Source organism: Chiloscyllium plagiosum, unplaced genomic scaffold (assembly GCF_037043375.1).
Source record: "Chiloscyllium plagiosum isolate Xiang-an unplaced genomic scaffold, Cpla_swu_hap1 HiC_scaffold_9, whole genome shotgun sequence".
Taxonomy (NCBI): domain Eukaryota; kingdom Metazoa; phylum Chordata; class Chondrichthyes; order Orectolobiformes; family Hemiscylliidae; genus Chiloscyllium; species Chiloscyllium plagiosum.
In genome coordinates this window covers 127,110,470-127,136,042 of record NW_028270147.1, presented here as the reverse complement: position 1 = coordinate 127,136,042, position 25,573 = coordinate 127,110,470, and the positions used below count along the sequence as shown (strand labels likewise).

At 45.7% G+C, this 25,573-nt stretch overlaps 1 pseudogene; it reads left to right on the top strand.

Annotated features, from left to right (window-relative positions):
• The window catches only part of LOC122552870 (uncharacterized), a 1,138,103-nt pseudogene that overhangs the window by 72,060 nt on the left and 1,040,470 nt on the right, over positions 1–25,573 (top strand).

Genomic DNA, 25,573 nt, shown 5'->3' with positions numbered 1-25,573 from the left:
TTATTGGGACAGGTTAGAAAGAGTTTTATGATGTGTAAAATCTGATGTTGTCCTTGTCCTGGGAGTGTATGATGGGAACAGTGTTGTCTTGTGATGCCAAGTAAAAACTTTCAAAGATGCTGAAGACTGTCAGCTGTACAAAACAATGTGAACCTCAGAAGTCTCTGCTTCAGTAAACCAGATCTCCTTCCTGCTTAGCCACCAGTTCCATTTTAAGGTTTTGTCACTGTTTACAGGGACAGGATTCTCATGTTATTGAGAAAGTCTCCACAAGTGTTTTCCTCAAGCTCCATTGTAGCTGTGAATTTGTGCAGCTTCCTCTGTCTGGGCTGTTAATTGCAGTCTGTTTTCTGTCAATGTCAATCTGGAAAAGGGAATAAAGATGAAGAAGATTCAGTCTCTGTCTCTGTGTACTTTGGATTTTTTAAAGTAAGAGATATCTGACACTCCTGTTCTTTTATTTTATAACACCCCCACACTATCGCCGAACTGTAGTACTGCTTATATTTTCCCCAGCACCCATGTTGTGTGTATGCAGGCGTGGGACACAGTGAAAGACACAAGGTGTACAAATCTTTATTCAATTTCCACCAAGAGAAAGAAAGGAAACAGCCAAGTGGCCAGTGACAAGCAATGTCCTTCTTCGAGGGCAATGCTACATGATCACACAGTGAAGGGGAGGGCTGTGTACATTGGAAATGGACTGCTGCCCTGAGCTGATTGGCTGCATTTCAGCAGGTTATTGTCACAATTGGCTACTTTGCCTGTCAATCAATTACATGTCATTCTGTTGTTGATGATACAGACAGCCAATCAGCAATCACTTTTAAATGATCCATTTGATCTGGAATCTGTCAAGGTTATGAACAGAACAGAAACTGTAAGTTGTTGGGACTCAATAATTCCAATCTGAGGCATTCCCTCCTCACTCTGTTGGTCCAGACGTAGCGGTGGATACAGAATGGGCTTTGTGCTGGAGATTAAAGATTAGGCTTTAATCTTCTCAAATCATGAATGAAAAACAGTTCAGCTGATTCAGTCTGAGATGGCAGCTCATTAAGATGGCCAAATTTCTTCAGCTGCCTGAGGAGAGACACTGACTGGCAGCACTGCGTAACCTGCTCACGCTCAGAGAGACACCTACAGGCAGCATGGAGTGTGAGCATGTTACCCAGTGATGTCTGGCTCTCTCAGTGTGTGTGTTATTCTGTTCTGATCATCGGTATCTCACTGAGTGTGAGTGTGTTACTCTGTGATGCCTGTAGGTGACTCTGAGGTATTTGTCTCTTAGCGGTGGATAGAGAATGGGTTTTGTGATGGGGATTGAAGATTAGGCTTTAATCTTCTCAAATCTCAGATGAAAAACAATTCAGTCTGAGATGGTACCTCAGTGAGATGGCTAAAGTTAAAAATCACACAACACCAGGTTAGAGTCCAATAGGTTTATTTGGAAGTACAAGCTTTCGGAGTGCTGCTCCTTCATCTGGTAGCTAGCAGGGCAGGATCATAGTTCACAGCATTTACCGTGAATTTGAGATGGTAGCTGAGAAAGGTGAATACTGAGAGTGTATTCTCAGTAAGGGAGGGACTTCAGAGTCAGTGCACACTGTGTTCCCTAATGTGTTGCCTGATTACAAGGGGATTTTCTGGAGCCAGGGTCATTGCAGTAGTGGCTGCCTGCTCAGCTAATGCTGGTGAGCTATAGTCATATTTCAATGGTCAATTAGCCCTAAACTAAAAGCAGCAATATTACCTTACAGGGAGGGGAGCTGTCTGAATGAGGGAGGTTAAACTCTTGCAGCCCCAAGAGGCCCAAACTCACACATTCCTGAACACAATGGGCAATTTTAGCATGACCAATTCACCTAACCTGCACATGTTCGGAATGTGGGAGGAAACCCACACAGACACAGGGAGAATGTGCAAACTGTGCAGAAGCAGTCACCTGGGGCTGGAATCGACCCAGGTCCCTAGTGCTGTGAAGCAGAAGTGCTAACCACTGAGCCACCTTGCCATCCATTAAAAAAGCCCAAAGAGTTGAGCTTTTGTTAATCTCCATGAGCCTGAGGTGATATAAACTATAAACACACAACCCTCTGCCAGGGAAGGTAGTGGAGGGTGGAAACCTCACAATCTTTAAATAGAATAACATTTAAGGATCTGGGGCAAGTGTAGGAAATTGGGATTAGAGTGCCTTTCATGGTAACTATGTTGGTGCAGACTCAATGGGCCAAAGGGCCTCTTCTGCGCTGTATCAATCTATGCTTCATGCTGAGAGGACAGTGCAAGTTAATGGTGATAAGGTTAGGCTGTTCCAAGACAGCAAACCTATCACCAAGGGTCAGAGGAAATGGCTCAAGCTTCAGTGAAGGCCCAAGTAGGTGCTTGGAAGGAGGGTCAAGGCTAATGGAGACAAGGTCAATGGAGACTGAGCGAGGGCACAGGGTGCTGGCTGGCATCTCCAGGAGTTGTAATGAGGCATGTGGGGACAAGAGGGGAGCGTGTAGGGAGGGAGTGCAGTTTCAGATGAAATGCGACCTTTGCCAGCAGCAATGTGACCTTCAGCACCAGGGGGTGTCCCTGACTGTGTCAGGCTCACTGGCTGCTCTTTGTGTGATTCCACACAGCCACTTGTCTGGTCACCACGCAAAGCCTTGCTCGTGTCTACACTACCATCTACACCACCGTCTGCACCCACTGTCTGCACCCAGCATCCACAGCCATTGTCTGCACCCTCCATTTACACCTCCCATATTTCTGCTGTTGTAAGATTGTATCCAATAATTCCATTGAGATTACTGCAACAGAAACCTGAATTTCAGAATTAGCAATGATTATCTTCAAACCCTGACCTTCAAAGTCTGTGTTCCATAATGAGCTGGTTAATATTAATTACTGAATGCCATTTGATTTCTGTAATGGCAGGCCTGACGTATAACGAGAGGTTGAGTTGGTAAGGATTGTGTTCACTTGAGTTGAGAAGAATGAAGGAAGGGAATCTTGGAGAAAGCTATAAATTGGAACCAGATGAGACAAGATGGTTGTTCCCAATGATGGGGAAGTTCAGAACCAGGGCTCATAGTTTAAGGTTGAGGGGTAAACCCTATAGGACAGAGACGAGGAAAAATGTCTTCACCCAGAGAGTGGTGATCCTGTGGAATTCTCTGTCACAGAAAGTGGTTGATGCCAAAACATTATGTTTTCCAGAAGGAGGTAGAGATACCTCTTGTGGCTAAAGAATCAAGGGATATGGGAGTAGAGAGGGATTACAGTATATTGCTCAATGATCAGCCACAATCATTTTGAATAGCAGAGCAGGCTGGAGGGGCCGAATGGCCTACTCCTGCTCCTATCCTCTATGTTTCTATGGAGCGTAAAATAGATTGCCACGTGGATGTCACTCTGTCAGATGGGTAAGTATCCATTCACAGATTCTACCCACACCACTACCATTCCATTTTAATTGGGCCCACTCCCTCTCTTCCTACGTCTTTGTTATTTGACCAGCGACCACACCTCCCCACCACCATGTCCCACACACATCACCCCCCCAACCCTGGCGGGAGCTGTGCTTGTTACCCATTGCTTGTTTTAACTTACTAATTGGGTGATGTGATGGTGAGGTTTTCAAAGGCTGAAAGAGCTGAATTCTTATCGCCGCTTGTGCTGATTTTGTTGTGTGCCTCGATAAAAATATGGGCAACATAACACGGCCACCTCACAGAAGGAGGGAGCCAGGTTCGAGAGTCATACAGCACAGAAATAGGCCCTTCGGCCCACCATGTCAATGCTGACCAACAAACACTAAACTACACTAATCCCATTTACCCGCAGTTGCCTGGAGCCTACTATGCCCTGGTATTATAAGTGCTGCTGTGGGTCTGTTCGCCGAGCTGGAAATGTTTGTTGCAAACGTTTCGTCCCCTGTCTAGGTGACATCCTCAGTGCTTGGGAACCTCCTGTGAAGCGCTACTGTGGTGTTTCCTCTGGCATTTATAGTGGCCTGTCCCTGCCGCTTCCGGTTGTCAGTTTCAGCTGTCCGCTGTCGTGGCCGGTATAGTCCAGGTCTGTGAGAGGTCAGGAGTGGAGAGAGGGAGAACAGTTTGAGGGTGAGGAATGGAGGCTGGAGCAGAAAGACACTTGTGTTCTGGAAAGCAGCACAAATAGGGAAGAGATCCAAGAGCTGGTAGGAATAGTCTCCATGTTTCCTAACAGTAGCTTTATGGTGGGAAAGAGAATAAATCAGGAGATAATGAGGGCCTGGAATTAAGGCTGCTCATTCATTACAAATGACATTAATCCTTATATCGATTGTTTATAGCCAGAATTTTCTTTATAATTCATTCACAGGATGAGGGCATCACTGACTCAGACAGCATTTATTGCCCACCCCTAATTGCCCCAGAGGGCAGTTAACAGTCATCCACATTGCTTTAGGATTGGATTCCCATGTAGGCCAGACCAGGTCAGGATGGCAGTTCCCTTCCCTAAAGGACATTAGTGAACCAGATGGGCTTTCCTGACAATCGACATGGATTCATGGTCATCGTTAGGCTCCTAACTGCAGATTTTTAAAATTGATTTCAAATTCCCCATCTGCCACGGTGGGATTTGAGCCTGTGTCCCCGGAACCATATATAGGTCTCTGTGCATTAATCACAGAAGGTCAGTATGTAGATACAGCAAGTCATCAGGAAAGCTCATAGAACTTATGGTGTGTTGTGAGGGGAAACTGAATGTAAGACTTCATTGAAACATGCAAGATCATGAAGGGCCTTGACCAGGTGGATGTGGAAAGGATGTTTCCTCTTGTGGGAGAGTCCAGAACCAGGGATCACAGTTTAAAATTAAGGGAGAGTCCATTCAAAACAGAGACTAGGAAACATGTTTTTACTCTCAAAGGTTGCCAGTCTTTGGAATTTCCTTCCTTAAAGGGCAGTGGATGCAGAATCTTTCTATATTTTTAAGGCAGAGGTAGATTCTTGATGACTGAAGGGATGGAACATTATTGGAGAATGTAAAGTTGAGGTTTAAATCAGATCAACCACAATCTTATTGAATGTGGGAATAGGTTCAAAGGGCCGAGTGGCCTACTTTTGTTCCTTGTCCATATGTTGCCTCATACATTTTCACACGATCGGAGACTGTCGCTTGTATTTTCTACCTGCAGATTAAGCTGCTTGTGCAATAGGCCTCATCTGCACAGTGTTCTCCAGCCTTTCACTGTGACATGTTAAAGATACTGGTCCCATGATCAATCCATTAACTCTGAGTTGGTTTACTTAAACAATAAAACACATTACAAGTCATGAAGCAGACATTATAGCAAGCAATAATGGGCAGTACAGAATGGTTAGCACTGCTGCCTCACATCGCGCGGGACCTGGGTTCGATTCCACCCTCAGGCGACTGTATGTGGAGTTTGCACATTCGCCCCGGTCTGTGTGGGTGTCCTCTGAGTGCTCCGGTTTCCTCCCACAATCCACAGATGTGCAGGTCAGGTGAATTGGCCATGCTAAATTGGCCATGGTGTTCAGGGATGTGTGGGTAGGCGCAGTTGTCAGGGAAAATGTTGAGTAATAGAGTGGGGGAATGGGATGCTTTTGGAGATTCGGTGTGGACTTGTTGGGATTCTGTGAATTGATCTCAGTCTGTGCAGCTTGCAGGATCACAGATGATTAACTGGTAAGTGGAGTACATACACAGGGGTGGATTTTCTCAAAGGCAATATGTTCACACACCACACAGCCACTGAACATCAAGAGGAGATAGTTACATTCTCTCTTGTTGGAGACAGTCATTGACTGGCAGTTGTGTGGCACAAATGTAACCTTATTCATGTTCCAAGCCCACATCTCCGGCAGTAACCTGCTTTGGAACATCCTCAGGTGATAAAAAGTGCCATACATTTGGGTGCACGATGGCTCAGTGGTTAGCACTGCTGCCTCACCACACCAGGGACCCACCTCAGGCAGGTCTGTGTTGAGTCTGCACATTCTCCCTGTGTCTGTGTGGCCTTCCCTGGGTGCTCTGGTTTCCTCCCACAGTCCAAAGATCTGCAGCCTCAGTAAATTGGCCATGCTAAATTGCCCATCGTGTCTAGGGATATGCAGGCTAGGTGGATTAGCCATTGGAAAATACAGGGATAGCACAGGGGGCTGGGTGGAGTGCTCTTCAGATGGGCAATGTGGACTTGATGGGCTGAATGGCCCACTTCCACGCTATAGGGATTCTGTGATACAAATGCAAGTTCCTTCTTTCCATTCTAGCCCTGAAGCATGCATGTGGTTCTGTCTCATATCCACTCAAGGGATGGCAAACCTTTGAAGATATCAGCAGCCTCTATTCTTTTGGAAAGTACTTCTTCCACTCTGTCCTTCACAGCCTTGTAGACAGCAACACTGAGATCGGGAAATAACCCAAAGCTATAATCTTCTGGGCTCTTCATTAAACTGTGGAACCTGAAAAGTACAATTAATGTCCAAGTCAATGAAGATATTTCTCAGCAATCACTAAATGCTGAGTTTTAGTACTCAGCAGGCCCCAGGAGTCAAAATTACTGACGAGATCATTGCTCTGAATTGCTCATAAATGTCACCTTCACATTTCTGGAGGCTTTGATCAAAAAGGTTGCTTACCCCTCTCCAGTATACAGCTTAAAATCAGCTCCAACTCCCAACCATCCAGCTGAGAGCGTAGCCCTGTACAAACTGGAACCTGGTCAGTGGGAGCACTGTCACTGCTGTCTCAGAAGCTTTGTCTAGTTAAAACAGAGACTCAGCTAGACAATCATTTAGCACAGAAACAGACCCTTTGGTTCAACTCATCAATGCCAACCAGATATCCTAAATTAATCTATTCCCATTTGCCAGGATTTGGCCCATATCCCTCTAAACAATTACTATTCATAAACCCTTACAGATGCCTTTTAAATGTTGTAATTGTAACAGCCTCTGGCAGCTAATTCCATACACGCACCACCCTCTGCATGAAAACGTTGCCTCTTAGATCCCCTAAAAATCTTTCCTCTCTCACCTTAAACCAATGGCCTCCAGTTTTGGACTCACATACCCTGGGAAAAAGACCTTGGCTATTCACCTTATCAATGTTCTTCATGATTTTATAAACCTCTATAAGGTCACCCCTCAGCCTCCATTGCTTCAGGGGAAATAGCCCCAGTCTATTCAGCCTCTCCCTATAGCTCAAACCCTCCAACTCCAGCAACATCCTTACAAATCATTTTTCCACCCTTTCAAGTTTAACAACATTGTTCCTAGAGCAGGAAGACAGAACTGAGCCCTGTATTCTCAAGGTGTCCTCAACAATGGCCACTTTGGGGGACAGCCAGAACATGACATCCCAACTCCTATACTCAATGCACAGACCAATAAAGGCAAGTATACCAATCTTTGAGGAGAAAGTGAGGTCTGCAGATGCTGGAGATCAGAGCTGAAAATGTGTTGCTGGAGAAGCGCAGCAGGTCAGGCAGCATCCAGGGAACAGGAGAATCAACGTGCTCTCCAGCATCTGCAGACCTCACTTTCGCATCAAAGATCTCCAGCATCTGCAGACCTCACTTTCTCCTCAAAGATCTCCAGCATCTGCAGACCTCACTTTCTCCTTAAAGATCTCCAGCATCTGCAGACCTCACTTTCTCCTCAAAGAGATTCCTGAAGAAGGGCTTATGCCCGAAACGGCGATTCTCCTATTCCCTGGATGCTGCCTGACCTGCTGCGCTTCTCCAGCAACACATTTTCAGCTATCAATCTTTGAGAGAAAGTGAGGGCTGCAGATGCTGGAGATCAGAACTGAAAATGTGTTGCTAGAAAAGCGCAGCAGGTCAGACAGCATCCAAAGAACAGGAGAATCGACATTTCGGGCATAAGCCCTTCTTCAGGAACCAACTTCACTCCCCTGTTTACCCATGGCTTCGCTTTCAAGGAACTGTGAATCTGCACTCCAAGGTCTCTTTGCTCAGCAACACTCCCCAGGACTTTGTCCTTATTTGCCTTACCAAAATACAACACCTCACATTTATCTGAATTATCTCCATCCACCACTCCTTATCCAATGGCCCATCTGAACAAGCATTGATCATATATTATAAACTTGCTCATATAGAAAGCATTGGGGAGGCCACACTTGGAGTATTTTGTCCAATTTTGGTCTGCTTATTTGAGGAAGGATGTGGTGGCACTGTAGGCTGTTCAGAGGATGTTCCCCAGACTGATCCCAGGGATGAAAGGGCTGTCCTACTATGGAGCAGTTAAAGAGCTTGGGCTTGTACTCGCTGGAGTTCAAAAGAATGAGGAGGGATCTGATTGAGGGAGAGAAAATGTGAAAGGGGATTGAGAAGGTGGATGTTGAATAGATGCTCCCCCTTGCAGGACAGTCTGGAACAAGAGGTCATCGATATAGAGTGAGAGGAGGTCGATTCAAAACTGAGCTGAGGAGAAACTACATCTCCCAGAGGGTAGTGAATCTGTGAAACTCAATGCCCCAGAGTGCAGTGGAGGCAGAATCAAACAACAGGTTCAAGAAAGATGTGTTTCTGATGGAAAGTGAGATAAAGAGCGATGGGGAGCAGGCAGGAGAGTGGAGTTGAGACCAGGATAAGATCAGCCACGGTCATGTTAAATGGCGGAGTGGGCTCGAAGGGCTGAATTGCCTCCTCCTGCTCCTAATTCCTATGTTGAGCACACAGACAAGGCTGACACTGCAAAACTGAGGGAGCTGTTGTCTTTCAGGTGAGTTACAAAACCTGGTCCTGCCACAATATATCGAACTGTACTATGGCCCTAGAGACAAGTGCTGGAATTTGAATTCAAATCACAAAGCAAGCCACATTAATGGTGACCACGATAATGATCCCTGATTGCTGTCCAGCCTCAGCCTTACCCAGTCTGGACTTCATGTGACTCCAGCCCCACAGCAACCTGGTTAACTCTTGGGTGCCTTCTGAGAGGCCACAGCAAGGCCAGCAGTTCAAGGGTAACTAGTCTTGGGGAACAAATGCTGATCTATGCCAGTGACACCCACCTCCCAGAAAACAGAACACAACAGAGATTGCTGTCAGCCAAAATTGTCAGATCAGACTCTCAATGAGATGGGGAGATGTTTAAAGATGAATTCAGCTCATTACGGAACACGTCTCCACTTGTTTATACATTGTCGCTGACAAAATAAGGGGAAAAAACAGAAAACAAAAGGTTCGGAACACTCAAATGTCGGAATATCAGTGAGAATTCAGGCAACTGAAGGAAGATATGAAGAACTGCAAAGGAAGACAAAAAGGAAGCAAGAGTTACAGAAAAGTGATTGAGAAAGAGACCTGCAAGGGGTCACAAGAATAACACAAATGTTTTACACGAAAATTAGAAAATCAAGGGGGCTCCAGTGCAATGTGAGCCCTTTAAAAACAAACTGGAAATTCCATGAATGAGACTAAGGGAATGGCCGATATGTACAATAATTAGTTGTGTCAGTCTTCACAGTCAAGGAATGGGATAATGCAGCTTCCATTCCAGGGAGGTTAGTAATGAATTGAAGACTGGAATTCATGAAACTTGATACGTGCCAGAAAACAGCATTGGAGAGTGAGCAGCTCTAAAGGCTGACAGATCTCCAGGACCTCAGGGGTTTAAAGGAAGAGGAGGCAGACATTTCAGAAGCTTTTCCCATCAGGTTCTAAAGCAGCAACCATTCCTTTAGTTTGGAAAATGTCTTGCTGTAACTCCATGGGTTTAAGAAAGATGAGAGAGGGAACCAAGGAAATTATACACTGGTCAATCTAATATCTCTTTTGGGGGTTTCATTGGAAACTATAATTAATAACCGAGAGAATGAATATGTAGAGAATTGCAAATAGCCCACATAGATTAGTGATGGGTAGGTTCTGACAAATGAACCAAATGCATTAACTAAATTAGTTGAATGGGCACATAGTCTTATCAACTTTCAGAAGTACATGATAATTTTCCTCTAAACAGTCTGCTGACTAAAGTTAAAACCCATGGGATTGAAGATGAACGTTTGACTTGGTTAGGAGGCTGGATTTGTGACGTACAACAGAGAAAGAAAGTGACGAGTAGTGTACCACAAGGATTCTGTGGTGAGGCCTTACCTACTGACTGTATGTATTAATGAGAATCATAGTTCCACATTGACACAAAGACTGATGGAATAGTAAGCAGTGCAGATGGTCTTTTTGTTTAAAACTCACTCTGAGGACATGGGTGTTGCTGTCTGGGCCAGCATTTACTACACATTCTGTGTTGCCCTTGAGACTCATGGAATCATCATACAGTGTAGAAGCAGGCCATTCAGCCCATCCAATCCATACCAACCCAACGAACAGCATCCCATCTGGACTTACCCCATTCCTGTACTGCTGCATTTCCCACGGCCAACCCACCCAGCCAACACATCCCTCAACATTATGTGCAATTTGTCATGGCTAATCCACCAAACCAACACATCTATGGACTGTATGGAAGAAACCCACACAGACATGGTGAAAATGTGCAACCTCTACACAGACAGTCGTCCCAGGGTGAAATTGAACCAGGTCCCTGGTGCTGTGAGGTAGCAGCACTGACCACTGAGCCACAATTCTGCCTTTTGCAAGGTGGTGGTGAGCTGCCTTATTGAACCGCTGCAGTCCATGTGCTGTAGATAAACCCACAACGCCCTTAGGGAGGGAATTCCTTAGGGAGGAACAGTAATATATTTTCAAATCAAGATTCTATGTGGTTTGGAGGGGAACATGTTTTTGGTGGTGTTCTGTGTCCTTCAACATGGAAATGATCGTGGGTTTGGAAGGTGCTGTCTCAAGAGACTTGGTGTGAATTCCTGCGGTTCATCTTGTAGATAGTGCAAACGGCTGTTCCTGAGCATCAGTGGTGGAGGGAGTGTCTGTTTATCGATGTGGTGCCAATCAAGCAGGCTGTTTTGTACTGGAAGATATCAAGCTTCTTGATTGTTTTTGGAGCTGCATCCATCCAGGCATGTGGGGAGTAACCCACCACAGTCCTATCCAAAACTTGACTGATCTTTTCTTAATTAATTTACTGGATTAGGCATCACTTGCTATGTCAGCATTTATTGCCCAGAATCAAATGGGTTGGCACAGCACTGGGACCAAGGTTTAATTCCACCCTCGGGCAACTGACTGTGTGGAGTTTGCACGTTCTCCCTGTGTCTGCCTGGGTTCCCTCCCGGTGATCTGGTTTCCTCCCACAGTCCACAAACGTGCGGGTTCGGTGGAATGGCCATGGGAAATGCAAGGTTATAGGGGAGTGAGTTTGGTTGAGATGCTCTTTGGAGAGGCGGTTTGGGCTGAATGGCCTATTTCCACATTGTAGGGATTCTATGAATTTCTTCACTCGGAGGGTTTTGATTCTTTGGGATACTCATCGATACTTAGGCGTTTGAATAAATTCAAGATAGAGATGATTCACATGTGGGGAGGCAATGAGTTAATGGTATCATCACTAGATCCTTAATCCAAAGAGCCAAATAATGTTCTGGGGGACCTGGGATCACCATGGGGCAGCACGGTGGTACAGTGGTTAGCACTGCTGCCTCACAGCACCAGGATCCTAGGTTCGATTTTAGCTTCGGGTGACTGCCTTTTATGGAGTTTGCACATTCTCCCTGTGTCTGCATGGGTTTCCTCCGTGTGCTCTGGTCTCCTCCCACCATCCAAAGATGTGCAGGTTAGGTGAATTGGTCACGCTAAATTGCCCATAGTCAGGGGTGAACATGGGGAATGAGTCTGGGTGAGTTACTTTTCGGACGGTCGGTGTGGACTTGTTGGGCCAAAGGGCCTGTTTCCATACTGTAGGGAATCTAATCTAAATCCTGGCAATGCATGGAGTGGAATTTTAAATTCAAAAAGACTCTGGAGTTAAGAGTCTAATGACGACCATTGTTGGGGGAGAACCCTGTCGGGCCCACTAATGTCCATCAGATTGCTGTCCTTGCCCATACTGACTGACATATGACTCCAGACCCACAGCAACATAGAATCATAAAATCCCGACTGTGTGGAAGAAGGCCATTCAGCCCATCAAGTACAAGCAGCATCTTACCAGAACTAGCCCCCTCTCCTAACCTGACATTTCCATGGCCAATCCAATGAACCTGCACATCTCTGGACTGAGAGAGCAAACTGAGGCACCCAGAGGAAACCCATTCAGACAGAGGGAGAACATACAAAGTCCACACAGACAGTTGCCTGAAGGTGGATTCAAACCCAGGTCCCTGGCGCTGTAAGGTAGTGGCGCCAGCCACTGTGCCACCCATTCCTCATCTCTGGTCGAAATGTCTAACCCCTTATTCCCAGACTGGGACTCTGCTTTAGAATCCCCAGGTAGGGGTTCATCCTTCCAAAATCTACCCTGTCAGGGCCCTGGAGAATTTGAAATGTTTCAGTGAAATCTCATCCCAGCCTTCTAAATTCTAGGGAATCCTGACCCAGTCCCCTCTCTCAATCATTAGACAATCCCTCAGCCCGTCACATGAACTGTGGCTGGGTTTGATCATCTCAGTAAGAGTTTCAAGGAGGGAAGGAGAAAGAAAGACTCTTTCTGCTTTGAATCGATGCTAAAAACTGAAAAAGCAGGAATATATTGTCACTAAGTATTGTTCACATCCTCTTACTTTTCATCAAAGTGCTGGGTGAGGTTTCTTATGAATTTCAGGAGGTCACTGGTGGTGTCCTTATATTCTTTATTCCTGCCTTGTCTCTTGTTCATGTCATTTAGGAGAACGGAGTCAACCGAGAAGGAACTGAACAGCAGAGTTTGTTTTCTCTGTTGATTAAATTCACCTTGCTTGCTCCTCTGAGCATCTGAAGAAAGGGCGAGACTCTGAAAGATTATGTTTTCTAATAAACCTGTTGGACTATAATCTGGTGTCGCATGATTTTTGACCTTGTCTTCTGATCACATTCAGGTTCTGCCCACGGGCACTGCATGTTCTTGCTTCTCCAGTCCACGAGGTGGCGATCTTGACAATGGATTTCACAATGGTCTCCTTCAGAGAGGACCCACAAATCAGGGACAGAGACCAGAGATCACAGGCTCCTCAGTCCCAGACCCGAGCACAACGGGCCCCCTGGCATCCCAGGTACCGCTTGTTGCGTCCCGGACCCTGTACATAATGCAAATAGTGCAACTGATCCTTCTGATTTTTCCCAACTTCCCCAGGTCTCCACAATCATTGAGATTCGTTAAATGCAGCCTTTGCCAATTAAGGATCCTGACTGATGGGAAACAGACTGAAATGGGTCAATAATACAGTATTGGGGAGGTACAGACACAGATTGCCAAGTAGAAATCTGATGCTGTGGCTCTAACAGAGATCGGGCGGGACTAGGGATTCCTGGATACAAGGTGTTCAGGAAAGAGAGGAAAGAGGAAAAACTGCGTGAAGTGGTGGGATTGTTCTGGGCCCAGACAGTACTGACCAACCTTAGGCCCAGAGATATGATAGAGATGAAGGGTGAACTGTGCCGGGCTTTAACTCACTGTTACCAGAGTAAAACAGGGATCATCCATTTCACAAGAGAGTAAATGGAACTAACAAACCAGGTGCATGTGAAACACCCACCCAGTCCCTGAGAGAGGGGGGACAAGAACAATGACATTCTCAGACAGAAAGGATGCTAAAAATAGTATCACCCCGAGAGCGAAGGGTGGAGTGGGGATAGTGGCAGCGACATCCCCCAGAGAGTGGGGAAAGTAACACTGACACATTTAAAACTGTATTCTCACAAGTGAGAATTCAAACAGCCACCCACTCCGTCACACGGTGTTGAAGATGCACTTTCCTCATCAAAACACGTTTGCAAACCTCTTCATACTACGTCAGGGGAGAGAAACATTGGAAAATGTATTATCACAAGTTAGGGTCCTTTTAAATCTTGGACCATAATGTTAAATATTCCGAGCCGTAAACAACACTGGTGTATTGACGTCATTACCTTTTTAAACAATATTTATTAAAACATCGGCCAAACATTTTCCTGCAGACAGTGCATTTAAAATATCAAGAGGCTTCCCACATTGTTTTTGATCAGTGACGCAGCAAGGAAGCAGCAGCTGCCCCATGAACTCCAACAAAAGAATGAGAACAGGCTCTTCATACGGAGCTGGCTCCCGAGAATCCAATTCAACAGCAGGGACCAAAGAACAAGGAACAATACAGCACAGGAACAGGCCCTTCGGCCCTCTCAGCCTGTGCTGACACATTTTGGCCTTCCTCACAGAAACTGTTTTCACCTACAGGATTCATATCCCTCTATTCCTTTCTTATTCATGCATTAGTGCAGGTATTTCTTGAATAATTCTATTCTGTCTGCTTCCACCCCCTCCTCTGGCAGTGTGTTCCAGGCACTCAACTCCCTTTGTGTGAAATACTTGCCTCACACATCTCTTTTAGATTCCCCCGCCCCTTGCACCTCTGTTCCCCAATAATTGACCCCTCCACCCTGGGGATAAAAAAGCCTCATATTCTCCACTCTACATATCCCATTCACAACTTTATAAACTTCTATCAGCACACGCCTCATTTTTCCGCATTCCAGTGAAAACAAACCCAGTCTATTCAACCTTTCTTCAGCACTACTATCCGCCATACCAGACAATATCCTGATAAACTTTTTCTGCACCATCTTCAAAACATCCACATTCTTCTGGTAGTGTGGTGACCAGAACTGTATGCAATATTCCAAGTGTGGCCTAACTAATGTTCGATAAAGCTGCAGCATAACTTGTCTATCCTTATACCCAATGCCCCTTCCAATGAAGACAAGCATGCCATAACCCTTTTTTACAGCCATACCTCCCCGTGCTGCCATCTTCAGTGATCTGTCAACATACACACCCAGATCCCTCTGCATATCAATACTCCAAAGGATTCTGCCATTCACTGTATAATTCCCACCTGTCCATCACCTTTCAAAATGCATCACCTCACATTTGGCTGGATTAAACTACATCTGCCATTTTTCTGTCCATGCATCCAACTGATATAATATCCTGCTGTATCCTCTGACAATCCTTCTCATTATCTGCAACTCTACCAATCTTTGTATCAACCGTAAACTTACTTATTGGTCCAGCTACACTTTGCTCCAAATCATTTATGGAGATCATGAACAACAGAGTTCCCACCACTGATCCTCGTGGAACATCACTAGTCACAGCCCTCCATTCTGAAAACCATTCTTCCATCGCTACCCATTGTCTCCTGTGACTAATCTAGTTCTGTGCCCAATGCTGGGAATATTTTAGACAAGACACCTTGTTGCCAGCTTCTTATTGCAACTTGATCCAGTTCATTCAGAAAGAGAAAAAGGACAATGTGCAGATTGTTGAACAGGCCCCTACACCTGGGCCTGAGGCAGGAGCCCAAGCTCCAACACACTGGCCTCCTTTCACACCAACCTTCACACAGTGCGGGATCATGAACTCCAGGCATCAATTCCTCTGGGACTGGGACAGAGTGAAGGAACAGGGACAATATCGAAGAGTCAATAAGGATTCAAAGTTTGTGCGAAGATTTGTATCTCGGGTGCTCGTTGTTGTGGTTCTGTTCGCCGAGCTGGAAGTTTTTGTTGCAAACGTTTCGTCCCCTGGCTAGGCGACATCATCAGTGCTTGGGAGCCTCCTGCAAAGCGCTTCTTTGATGTTTCCTCCGGTGTTTATAGTGGTCTGTCCCTGCCGCTTCCGGTTGTCAGTTTCAGCTGTCTGCTGTAGTGGTTGGTATATTGGGTCCAGGTCGATGTGTTTGTTGATGCCTCTAGAGGCATGGCATTCATCCACAAACTCAATCAACAAACACAACGACCTGGACCCAATATACCAACCACTACAGCAGACAGCTGAAACTGACAACCGGAAGCGGCAGGGACAGACCACCATAAACACCGGAGGAAACATCAAAGAAGCGCTTTGCAGGAGGCTCCCAAGCATACCATCGCATGCAGGGCATTTTCATTGTGGTATCCTGATTCAAGAGCTGTTCTCTCTAAGATTAAGCCGGTTGGATCCTCGCAGAACCCCAGTTTATTTGTACTGTTCAGTAATGTGGGGGATACCGATGGTGGACTGGGGTACACCTGATGAAGGACCAGCGCTTCAAAAACTTGTGATTTCAAATGAACTTGTTGAGCTAGAGCCTGGTGTTGTGTGCTTTCTGACTTTGGGTTGTGCGGGCACAGTGGAACAGCTGCCTTCCAGTAACTATAGAGTACTTGCATTGCAGCTAAGGAATATGGGTAACGACTCCTTCCATTAACTGCGAACAAACCCGCAGTCATTCCAGTGGATTCCAGTGGGAATGACCTGTCAGTTGCTTCCCAGATATTACATGGTTCACCATCGCCACCTCCAGCACAATTCAGGAAGAGCAACAAATAACCGACACGTCAACGCCCGCCCCGTCCCAGGAGAAATCAAAATAAATGGCATATAATTCAAATGAACAAACTGATGAGGCTTGAATTCATCTCTTTGAAAGACTGGAGCCTCACCCAGAAACAGAGCCTTGAAATGGGTGAACCTGGTTTGTCTGACTGAAGGGCGGATTAGCAGTGGGATCAGCAAAAAAATAATTATACGCAAAGATCTAACAAACAGCCATCAAAGCGTGCCTCCAAAGTGCAAAGAGTGTTGGAAAGGCACCGACAGCCTGGTCAGCCTGCAGAGGGGCAGAAACAGATTTGATGAATGAGCTGATATCCTTCAGAGCTCAGATGCAGACTCAGGCTTTCAGAGCTACACAGTTTACATTGTTACTGACCGTGGCTCCATGGGCAATGCTCCTGCCTCATACTCAAAATGGTCATCGGGTTGAAAGCCACCTCAGAAATGAGAGCACAGAATCCAGGCTGAGACTGTGGTACACTGCTGAAAGTTGCACAGTCTCTGGCTCCATCATTTGAGGCTCCACCACCACCACACCCCGACCACCCCCACCCCACCTCAGCGGGCTCGACAAGATCCCATTCTGAAAGGTTCCCTTGGGTATCCTGCTCGCTATTCAACTAGTGCCAACAAAACAGATGGTTTTTCATCATTCGTTTACTGTCTGTGGGACCTCACCATCTTGTCCGTGAACGTGACTGCTCTGTGCTCACAGCTTTGAATATTCTGAAATGATTAAAAGAAAACTGCACCAACAAGCGTTCTTTCCTCATTATCGTGTAAAAGGGTAACAATTAGCAAGTGATAATGCACACTGAGCGCAAACACTGAAGCTTCAGCTGAAAGGCTTTTTGCACCATGTTAACCTGCTCCCTGGGCATTTCCTTCCAATGTCCGAGATGGTTATCAGGCTGGGATGGAGACTGACAGATCACATGGAATCCTTCAGGCAAGGTACACAAGGGCACAGTCCAGGCTTGCTGCAAACCTTGTAGGGCTGGGAGATTCTCCGTGGCAGTTTCTCGTGCACATCCTCCATGGAATTATCACAGACTTTACTGAAATGGAATGAACTCAGAGAGGAGAAGGAAATGGGAAGAATTAACTAGACAAGGGTGAGCATCAAGAGAGGTGGGAGTGTGTGGAAGATTCAATGCCATTAAAATTCCCAACTGGATTTCACAAGGTAAACTCAAATCGTTACTAGGATATAACAGGGAGAATCCTCAGTGACATAAACAGGCTGAGTGTCAGAGACCCTGAGCCTCTGGTGCCTGACTCTCTATGAGGCATTACAGTTTAGGACTGTTTATGTGTCAATAAAGGGAGATTTGGTGACATGGGATTGCGTCATGATTAATGACCGGAGAGGTACAGATTAAAGATAAATGGCTGAATGTTAAGAGGGAACATAAGGAAACACATTTTCACCCAGAGGGTGGTGGCAGTCTGGGGCTCACTGCCTGTAAGGGTGGTTGAGGCAGAAGCTCTCCCATAACATTGAAGTATTTTGATGTGCAGCTGTGATGCCAAGGCATACAGGGCTACGGGCCAAGTGCTGGAACATGGAATTAGAATAGTGAGGTGGTTGTTTGACTGGCTTTGGCTCACTGGGCCGAAGGGCCTTGTTCTTATAGACCTGTTGTAGATGTCTGAATCTACCAGGACTCTAACAATGGGGCTGACCCTTACCTGCCATTTGAAAGGCCGAGCAAGCCACTCAGTTTCAGGACAGTTAGGGATGGGGAACAAATGCTGGTCTTACCAGTGACACTCACATCCCAGGAAAGAATAAACAGCCTCAGTGGTAACACCATCACCTGAACTTGCAGGTTTCAAGTCCCACTCCAGAGACTGGAGCACTATCCTGCGGCTGGCAAAGGCAAAGATGCCACCTGCTGGATGATCGGTTAAACCACTGCCTTCTCAGGTCAATGTGAATGTGAGGGCTTTTCGATCATCTCAGACAAAATCGCCCCTCGTGTGCTGACCAATACTTCTCTTATAATGAATGCCATTAAAACAGATACAGAAACAAAATATACTACAAATCTCAAATAGAAGCATGATGTTGGAAAAAGGGAACAGATGCAGCCTCGGTGGGGACAGGAGGAGTTAACTTTTTGGGATTCAGTGATGTTTTATCAAAAAAGCAGCAGCATTTTATTTTATTCCATTTTAAGTTGTTTTATATTATTTTATTTAAATTTTGTTTATCAAATTTTAGCCCGTTTAATTGGCACCACTTCCACACACATCCATTCCCTCCACACCAACACTCAGTAACATCTGTGTGTACTATTTACAAGATGCACTGCAATAAATTCATCAAAAGTTCTGAGACAACACCTTCTAAACCCATGATTACTTGAATCAAGATGGACAAGGGCAGCAGATACAATGGGAACATCACCCCAGCAAGTTCCCTCTAAGCTATTCACCAGTTTGACTTGGAAATATCATCACTGGGTCAGAATTCTGGAATTCCCTTCCTAAGGACATTGTGGCTCTACTAACAGCACCATCTTGTCCAAGACAATTAAAGATGGACAGTAAAAAGGCTGGTAAAAGTAAGAGTAAGTGTGATTTGGGACCAGAAAGTGAGACTGTGATGTTTCAGTTATTCCTGGACATTGGTGTGCTCACACCTCAAATAATGTGTGTAGTTTTGGCTTCCTTATTGAAGGAAGAATATAAATGCATTGGAGGTGGTTCAGAGGGGTTTTACCCGATTGATCCCTGGAATGAGTGGGCTGTGTAATGAGGAAAGATTGGAAAGGCTGGCCTTGTTCTCACTGGAGTTTAGAAGAGTGAGGGGTTTTCCTGTCCCACAGTATTCTGCAACTCCCTCTCTGCCTCCCTCGTGTGTCGTACCCTCCTGCCCTTTACTACACATGGAATTGAACTGTGCAGTCCTGAGGCCTATAACTTCCTTCTGGAACTAAGTCTCCAGGTATCTCCGGCACTCCCTGATATATCACTGCTTTTTCAATTCAGCATTCATTCCAAACTCCCTGAGCAGGAGTTCCTGTATTTTTATACATTCACTGCAGATATATTTACCCTGAATCATTTCAATGCAATAAAGAAATGTTGATCTTACTTACAACTGAAAAATATCCATTCCTTCATTAGAGCAGTAATTGTCTTCATTCTGTTTTGAAGTTTCAGTACTTTCCATTTATTAACCTTCCCTAATGGACATGTCCCGAAGCAGTCTATTTATACAGCCCCTCAAACTAAACAAATCCCAGATTCCTATTTTCTTGTTTATCATTTTGTTTCATTCAAACCAAGTACATGTGCAGGCTCTCAGCAGCTGAACTGACAGTTCCAAATCAGTTTGAAAAAGCAAAGGTAGACTCCTTCCCCCAGTTCACCGAACTCCCACACTGACCAAACTTCCCAGCATTCCCCTCTGTGCTGGCTGCACTCAGTGTGAGCTACAGTATATAGGCTGCCCTGTATTTATACTGTTTCTGATTTATATCACTCCATTCTGTTGTGCTGTTGTTCAGGATCTGGGTTAAGCTCATTCATTTCTCAATCGTAAGCTTCCTTCTTTCAGCCTGAGAGACACTTTACATTTGCAAACAGGAAATATGACTTCAATGCTGGAATCTGTTCTCAGGATTGATGGGCTCGATGATTTGATTCAGTGAAATAACCTCGTCTAATCTCTTCAGGGGTCGACATTTCAGGTGTAACCCTTCTTCAGGAAGGGGAGATAGGTGTGAGGGGAGTTGCAGATAAAGGGGTGGGTTGGAGCAAGGTGGTGAGGTGGGGATAGGTTGAGAAAGATAGAGAGTATGACCTGTTTGGTCGATGAATCCAGAATCATCCCTCCCCTCGACCAACCAGGTCCTATCCTCTACCTGTCTCCACCTATCCCCACCTAACCACTCTGCCCCCACCACTCCCTTTATCTGCAGCTCCCCCAACACCCACCCACCCCACTTCCTGAAGAAAGGTTATACCCAAAACGTCGACTTCTCTTCCTCCTGATGCTGCCTGGGCTTGCTGTGTTCTCCCAGCCTCCTGTTTGTCAACCTTGGATTCCAGCATTTGCAGTTTTTTATTTGTCTCTAATCTCTTCAGGGGCCAGGATGAGTGTGAGGAGATTTGGTTTTGGTGGAATTACCCACAGACTCAAGTCAAAAAGAAGCAAAGCAGGAAAGGCACGTGGATCGAATACAAGGGGGCAAATTGTGAGCAAAAAGTAATTGTTACCAGTTTAGCAATTTCAAAGGAGAGAGCAACAACATTGAATTGCTTCTGGTGTCATCCTCTGTGCCCTAACATTTCACAGAGCCAGCTCCAGATCCTTCCATTGGCTTTGTCATTCAGAGTCCCATAGCCCTTTTTAAAATGTCCTGTCCCAGAGAGGCAGAGAATACTTCACCTTTTCTGGGAATGATAGAGAAATATATGATGTCGAGCTGATTTCAGCCTTCAGGGTCTGACAGAAGGATGTGTGTAGTCTGTGGATTCTGGAGACAGATCACTGAGATATTCCTCACTCCCATCAACACCTGACTTTATTATAACAACAGTTTCTATTCTTCATTATAAAATACCAGTTTCAGACTGGACATTCCACACCCAGCCCCCATGTCCTCACATTGGAATCAAGAATCAAACTTGCCCCATCTCAGGATTGCCCTCTGAATGTGGTGTCAGTGTGCTAATGCAGTGTTTGAATGAAAGAGCCACAGTGGAATCTGGGACTGAATCCAAAGGGTTACTCAGCCACCAGCAGCCTCCCCACTGTGTGAGGGTCTGTTTGGATAAGATTTCAGTCCCATGGATTCCCACTGATACAAGAGCCATGGACTGAGATTGCTGGAGCCACATGTGGACTGAGGAACACAACAGTCAGGACAATGAGCTGCTCTGGAATCCACCCTGAGCCCTGGATGATCCTCACTGAGATGGCCCAGGGGCTACAGAATATGAAAGCACAAGATTTATTATTGATGGTCCTCCCCAGCCGTGACTCCCAGATGCCCCCGGACTGAACATTCTCAATCTGACCCTCGGGACACACGGGGCAATTCCGCCCCATTTGAAGAGGAAAGAAAATCCAGGTCTAATTTATGGAATATTTATTTCTCAAACCCTGTAGAATTGTTATTCTGAGTAACAAGAGCCTGCTGGTCATATTCATCAATACAGGGTTCCCAATAGCACTGCCTCACAAACAGCTGAGTTGAATTTCTTGGCCTGCGATCTTGCTGTGCCTAAGGGATGGGTGAGGGAATTTCCATCAGATTATTGTGTTCCCCAGTGTCCTTTCCTGCCTTCCTTCTTTTCTCCATTTATTGGGAAATAATTCCTTGGGGCCCTGCATTCCTTCTGAAAGTATCCCTACTGGACAGAGTTGTAGAATTGCACTCCTGCTCCAGGGACCTCATTACCCCCTCAATTCCCCCCTCTTGTTCCAGGCCTTGAAGTGGAGGTTAACACTTCACACACCTTTCCCTGAGGTTTCAACTCTGGCCATTCCCAAAACACACACGAGACAGAGACTGAATCTTCTTCATCTTTATTCCTTTTTCCAGATTGACATTGACAGAAAACAGACTTCAATTAACAGCCCAGACAGAGGAAGCTGCACAAATTCACAGCCAGAATGGAGCTTGAGGAAAACACTTGTGGAGATTTTCTCAATGACATAAGTGGGTGGCACGGTGGCACAGTGGTTAGCACTGCTGCCTCACAGCGCCTGAGACCCGGGTTCAATTCCCGCCTCAGGCGACTGACTATGTAGAGTTTGCACATTCTCCCCGTGTCTGCATGGGTTTCCTCCGGGTGCTCCGGTTCCCTCCCACCGTCACAAAGATGTGCAGGTCAGGTGAATTGGCCATGCTCAATTGCCTGTCGTGTTAGGTAAGGGGTAAGTGTAGAGGTATGGGTGGGTTGCGCTTCGACGGGTCGGTGTGGACTTGTTGGGCCAAAGGGACTGTTTCCGCACTGTAATCTAATCTAATCTAATCCTGTCCCTTTAAACAGTGACAGAACCTTAAATTGGAACTGGTGGCTGAGCAGGAAGGAGATCTGGTTTACTGAAGCAGAGACTTCTGAGGTTCACATTGTTTTTGTACAGCTGGCACTTTTCAGCATCTTTGAGAGGTTTTACTTGGCATCACGAGTCTTCACTGTTCAATCAAACACTCCCAGAACAGGGTCAGCATGGGGTTTGACACAGAGTAAAGCTTGTTTTTGATGATCCAAATGACCTGCCTTAACCCTTGAACCTCAGAAGTGTCTCTGAGCCAATCCAAAGAAGGAAGAGAGTTGAAATTCAGTGCTGACAATGACCTTTGCCCTGCCAGCTCAGCCCTGTTCTATTTAAAGTTGTGTCTCCTCTGTGGACTGTCTCAAACACTCGACACATATTCTGATCTCCTGATGCTCTTGCTGAGGGGGGAGGGGAGGGTCACGTGGGTGAAGGCACAGGAGAAGCAAGCGTTGGACTCCCAGTCAGACCCAGAGAGGGTCAGCAGGCTGCTGACACTGTAGGTGCTGTCCGAAGCTCGCAGGTAGTTACTGGTCTGAACCCCGTCCAAAATGACTGCACCGTCCTTCTTCCACTGCACCTCCAGCTCATCGGGATAGAAGTGATTGGCAAGGCACACCAGGGTGGCAGTGCCCTTGGCATTGACCTGCTCTGGGGAGGGGGGCAGCAGGGTCAGCTTGGGCTGAGAGTTCTCACGGCCTGAAAGACAAGAGAAACAATTTTAATCCCGGCCATTCAAAGGGATTTCAACTCTGAACATTCACTGGCAAAACAATCCATTTGAACATTTGTATTCAATACCTAACAAACCCCATAAAAGGACAGGGCCTTTTAAAATTGCTTCTTGGGATGTGAGTGTCACTGACAGGGCGAGTATTTATTGCCCATCCCTAATTGCCCCTGAGAAGGTGATGGTGAAAGAGAAGGGACAGTTTTGGACCATTGTTTATGGAATGAATGTGGGCAGCTGGAAGGGCTATCAATGGGGGAGCATTTCAGTGACAGTGATCAGAACTCAGTGAGATTGAGAGGAGGGATGGAAATGGAGAACCATGGAGCAAGTGTAAAAGTTTTCATTTGGGAACAAACCATTTTACTGAACTGGGCAGGGATTGGGTAAAAGTGGCTGAAAGACAAAATGCAGGGGTGAAATTTACCAGGACCTGAGGAAAGCAAAGAGCTGACAGGATGAGATGTGTCCAAATGAAGTGAAGGAAATCCCAGTGATGTTTATAATCACAGAAAGAACAAGAAGAGAATGAAGGAATGTATGAGGCCCATTCTAGAGCAGGAAGGGAACTTGTGTGCGGTGGTGCAAGATGGAGCAATGGTTCTTCATGAAAACTTCCGGTCTATTTTCACAAAAGAGAGAGGCAAAGCAGAAACTGTAGTTCAGGAGGAGGACTGTGCAACATTGGAACGGCATCTTTCACATCTGAAAGATTCCCAGTTCATCCAAAGAAAAGAAAGATCCATGCTGTCCCAAAGACATTTGCAGACAGTGTGGGACTTGTTTGAAATGAGGTCACTGTTGTAATGTAGGAAATGTGGATGCCAGATTGTACACAGCAAGATCCCAGAAGCAACAATGAACCAAGGAACATTTTGAGAGATGTTGGTTCAGGGATAAATATCAGCCTGAATATGATTCAAAGAGAAAGTAACTGGAACAGTTGGATGGAAAATGAGGAAATGAAAGTTAAGGGAGAAGGTAGGTTTACTGGGTAGTGATGGGATTGATTGTTACCAGAAAATAAAAGACAAAGTGGTACCACACAAACCAAGGTAAATCAAGCTTCCGATGAATTTAAACTAATGAAAGAATGTACGGTCTCAGGACACTTTATTAAAGCATCCAGACCAAGTAATAGGATAAACAGTATGGAAAGGATCAGAAATCGAACTTGAGGCACCGCAGCGTGGAATGGTCGATCAGTGGTTAGCACTGCTGTCTCACAGCTCCAGAGACACAGACTCAATTCCAACTGACTGTCTGTGTGAAGTTTACACATTCTCCCCGTGGCTACTTGGATTTCCTCCCATTGTCACAAAGATGTGTAGGTTAGGAGGATTATCCTTGGGTATTGTAGGGTGGGTAGGATGCTTTTTGAAGTGTCAGTCTGGGCTGAATGGCCTGCTTCCACACTGTAGGGATTCTATGATTTCTAAAGGAAATAACTATGAGAAGGAGGCAGTCAGTGCATGACTGAGGGTGTTGTACTTCGATGCATCGAGTATATGAAACAAGGTAAATGAGCCTGTAGCGCAGGGACGTGGCTGCAAGGGGTTCAGGGCTGGGAACCAAATATCCAGGGATGCACATCCTATTGAAAGGAAATGCAAGGGGATAGTGGGTCAAGTGTGAAGGAGGAACTGAAGGTAATCCTTGTTAGTCAGGAAATGGTCTTGGAGAAGCTGATGCTATCAAAACTTAATATGTCCCCACGGCCTGATGCTCTGCAACTCAGAGTCCTTAAGAAAGTGGGTGTAGAAATAGTGGGCACATTGGTGATCATTTTCTGGCATTCTGTCGACTCTGAATGGACTAGACAGTATCCAATATAACCCCACTTCTTAATAAAAGGAGGGAGAGTGAAAATGAGGAATTATACATGAGGAAAACACTGGAGTCAGTTATTAAAGATACAATAACTGAGCAGTTGGAAAGCAGTGACAGGATCGGTCCAAGTCAGCATGGATTTACGAAAGGCAATTCAGGCCTGACACATCTTCTGGAAGGTTTTGAGGATGTGATCAGTTGAGAGTGGACAAGGCTGAATCAGTGGACAACAAAAACAAAAATTGATGAAATATTTCGGCAGATCTGGCAGCATCTGTGGAGAACAATCGAAGTTAACATTTCGGATTGAGTGACCCTCCCTCAGAACTCAGTGGATAGTGTGTATCTGGAATTTCAAAAGGCTTTTGACAAGGTCCCATACAAGAGATTAGTGAGTTACATTAAACCTCATGGTATTGGAGGTAATGTATTGACATGGAGAGAGAACTCGTTGCCAGATAGAAAGCAGAGAGTTGGAATAAATGGGTCCTTCTCAGAGTGGCAGGCAGTGATGAGTGGGGTACCACAGGGTTCAGTGCTGGGACCCCAGCTGTTCACAAT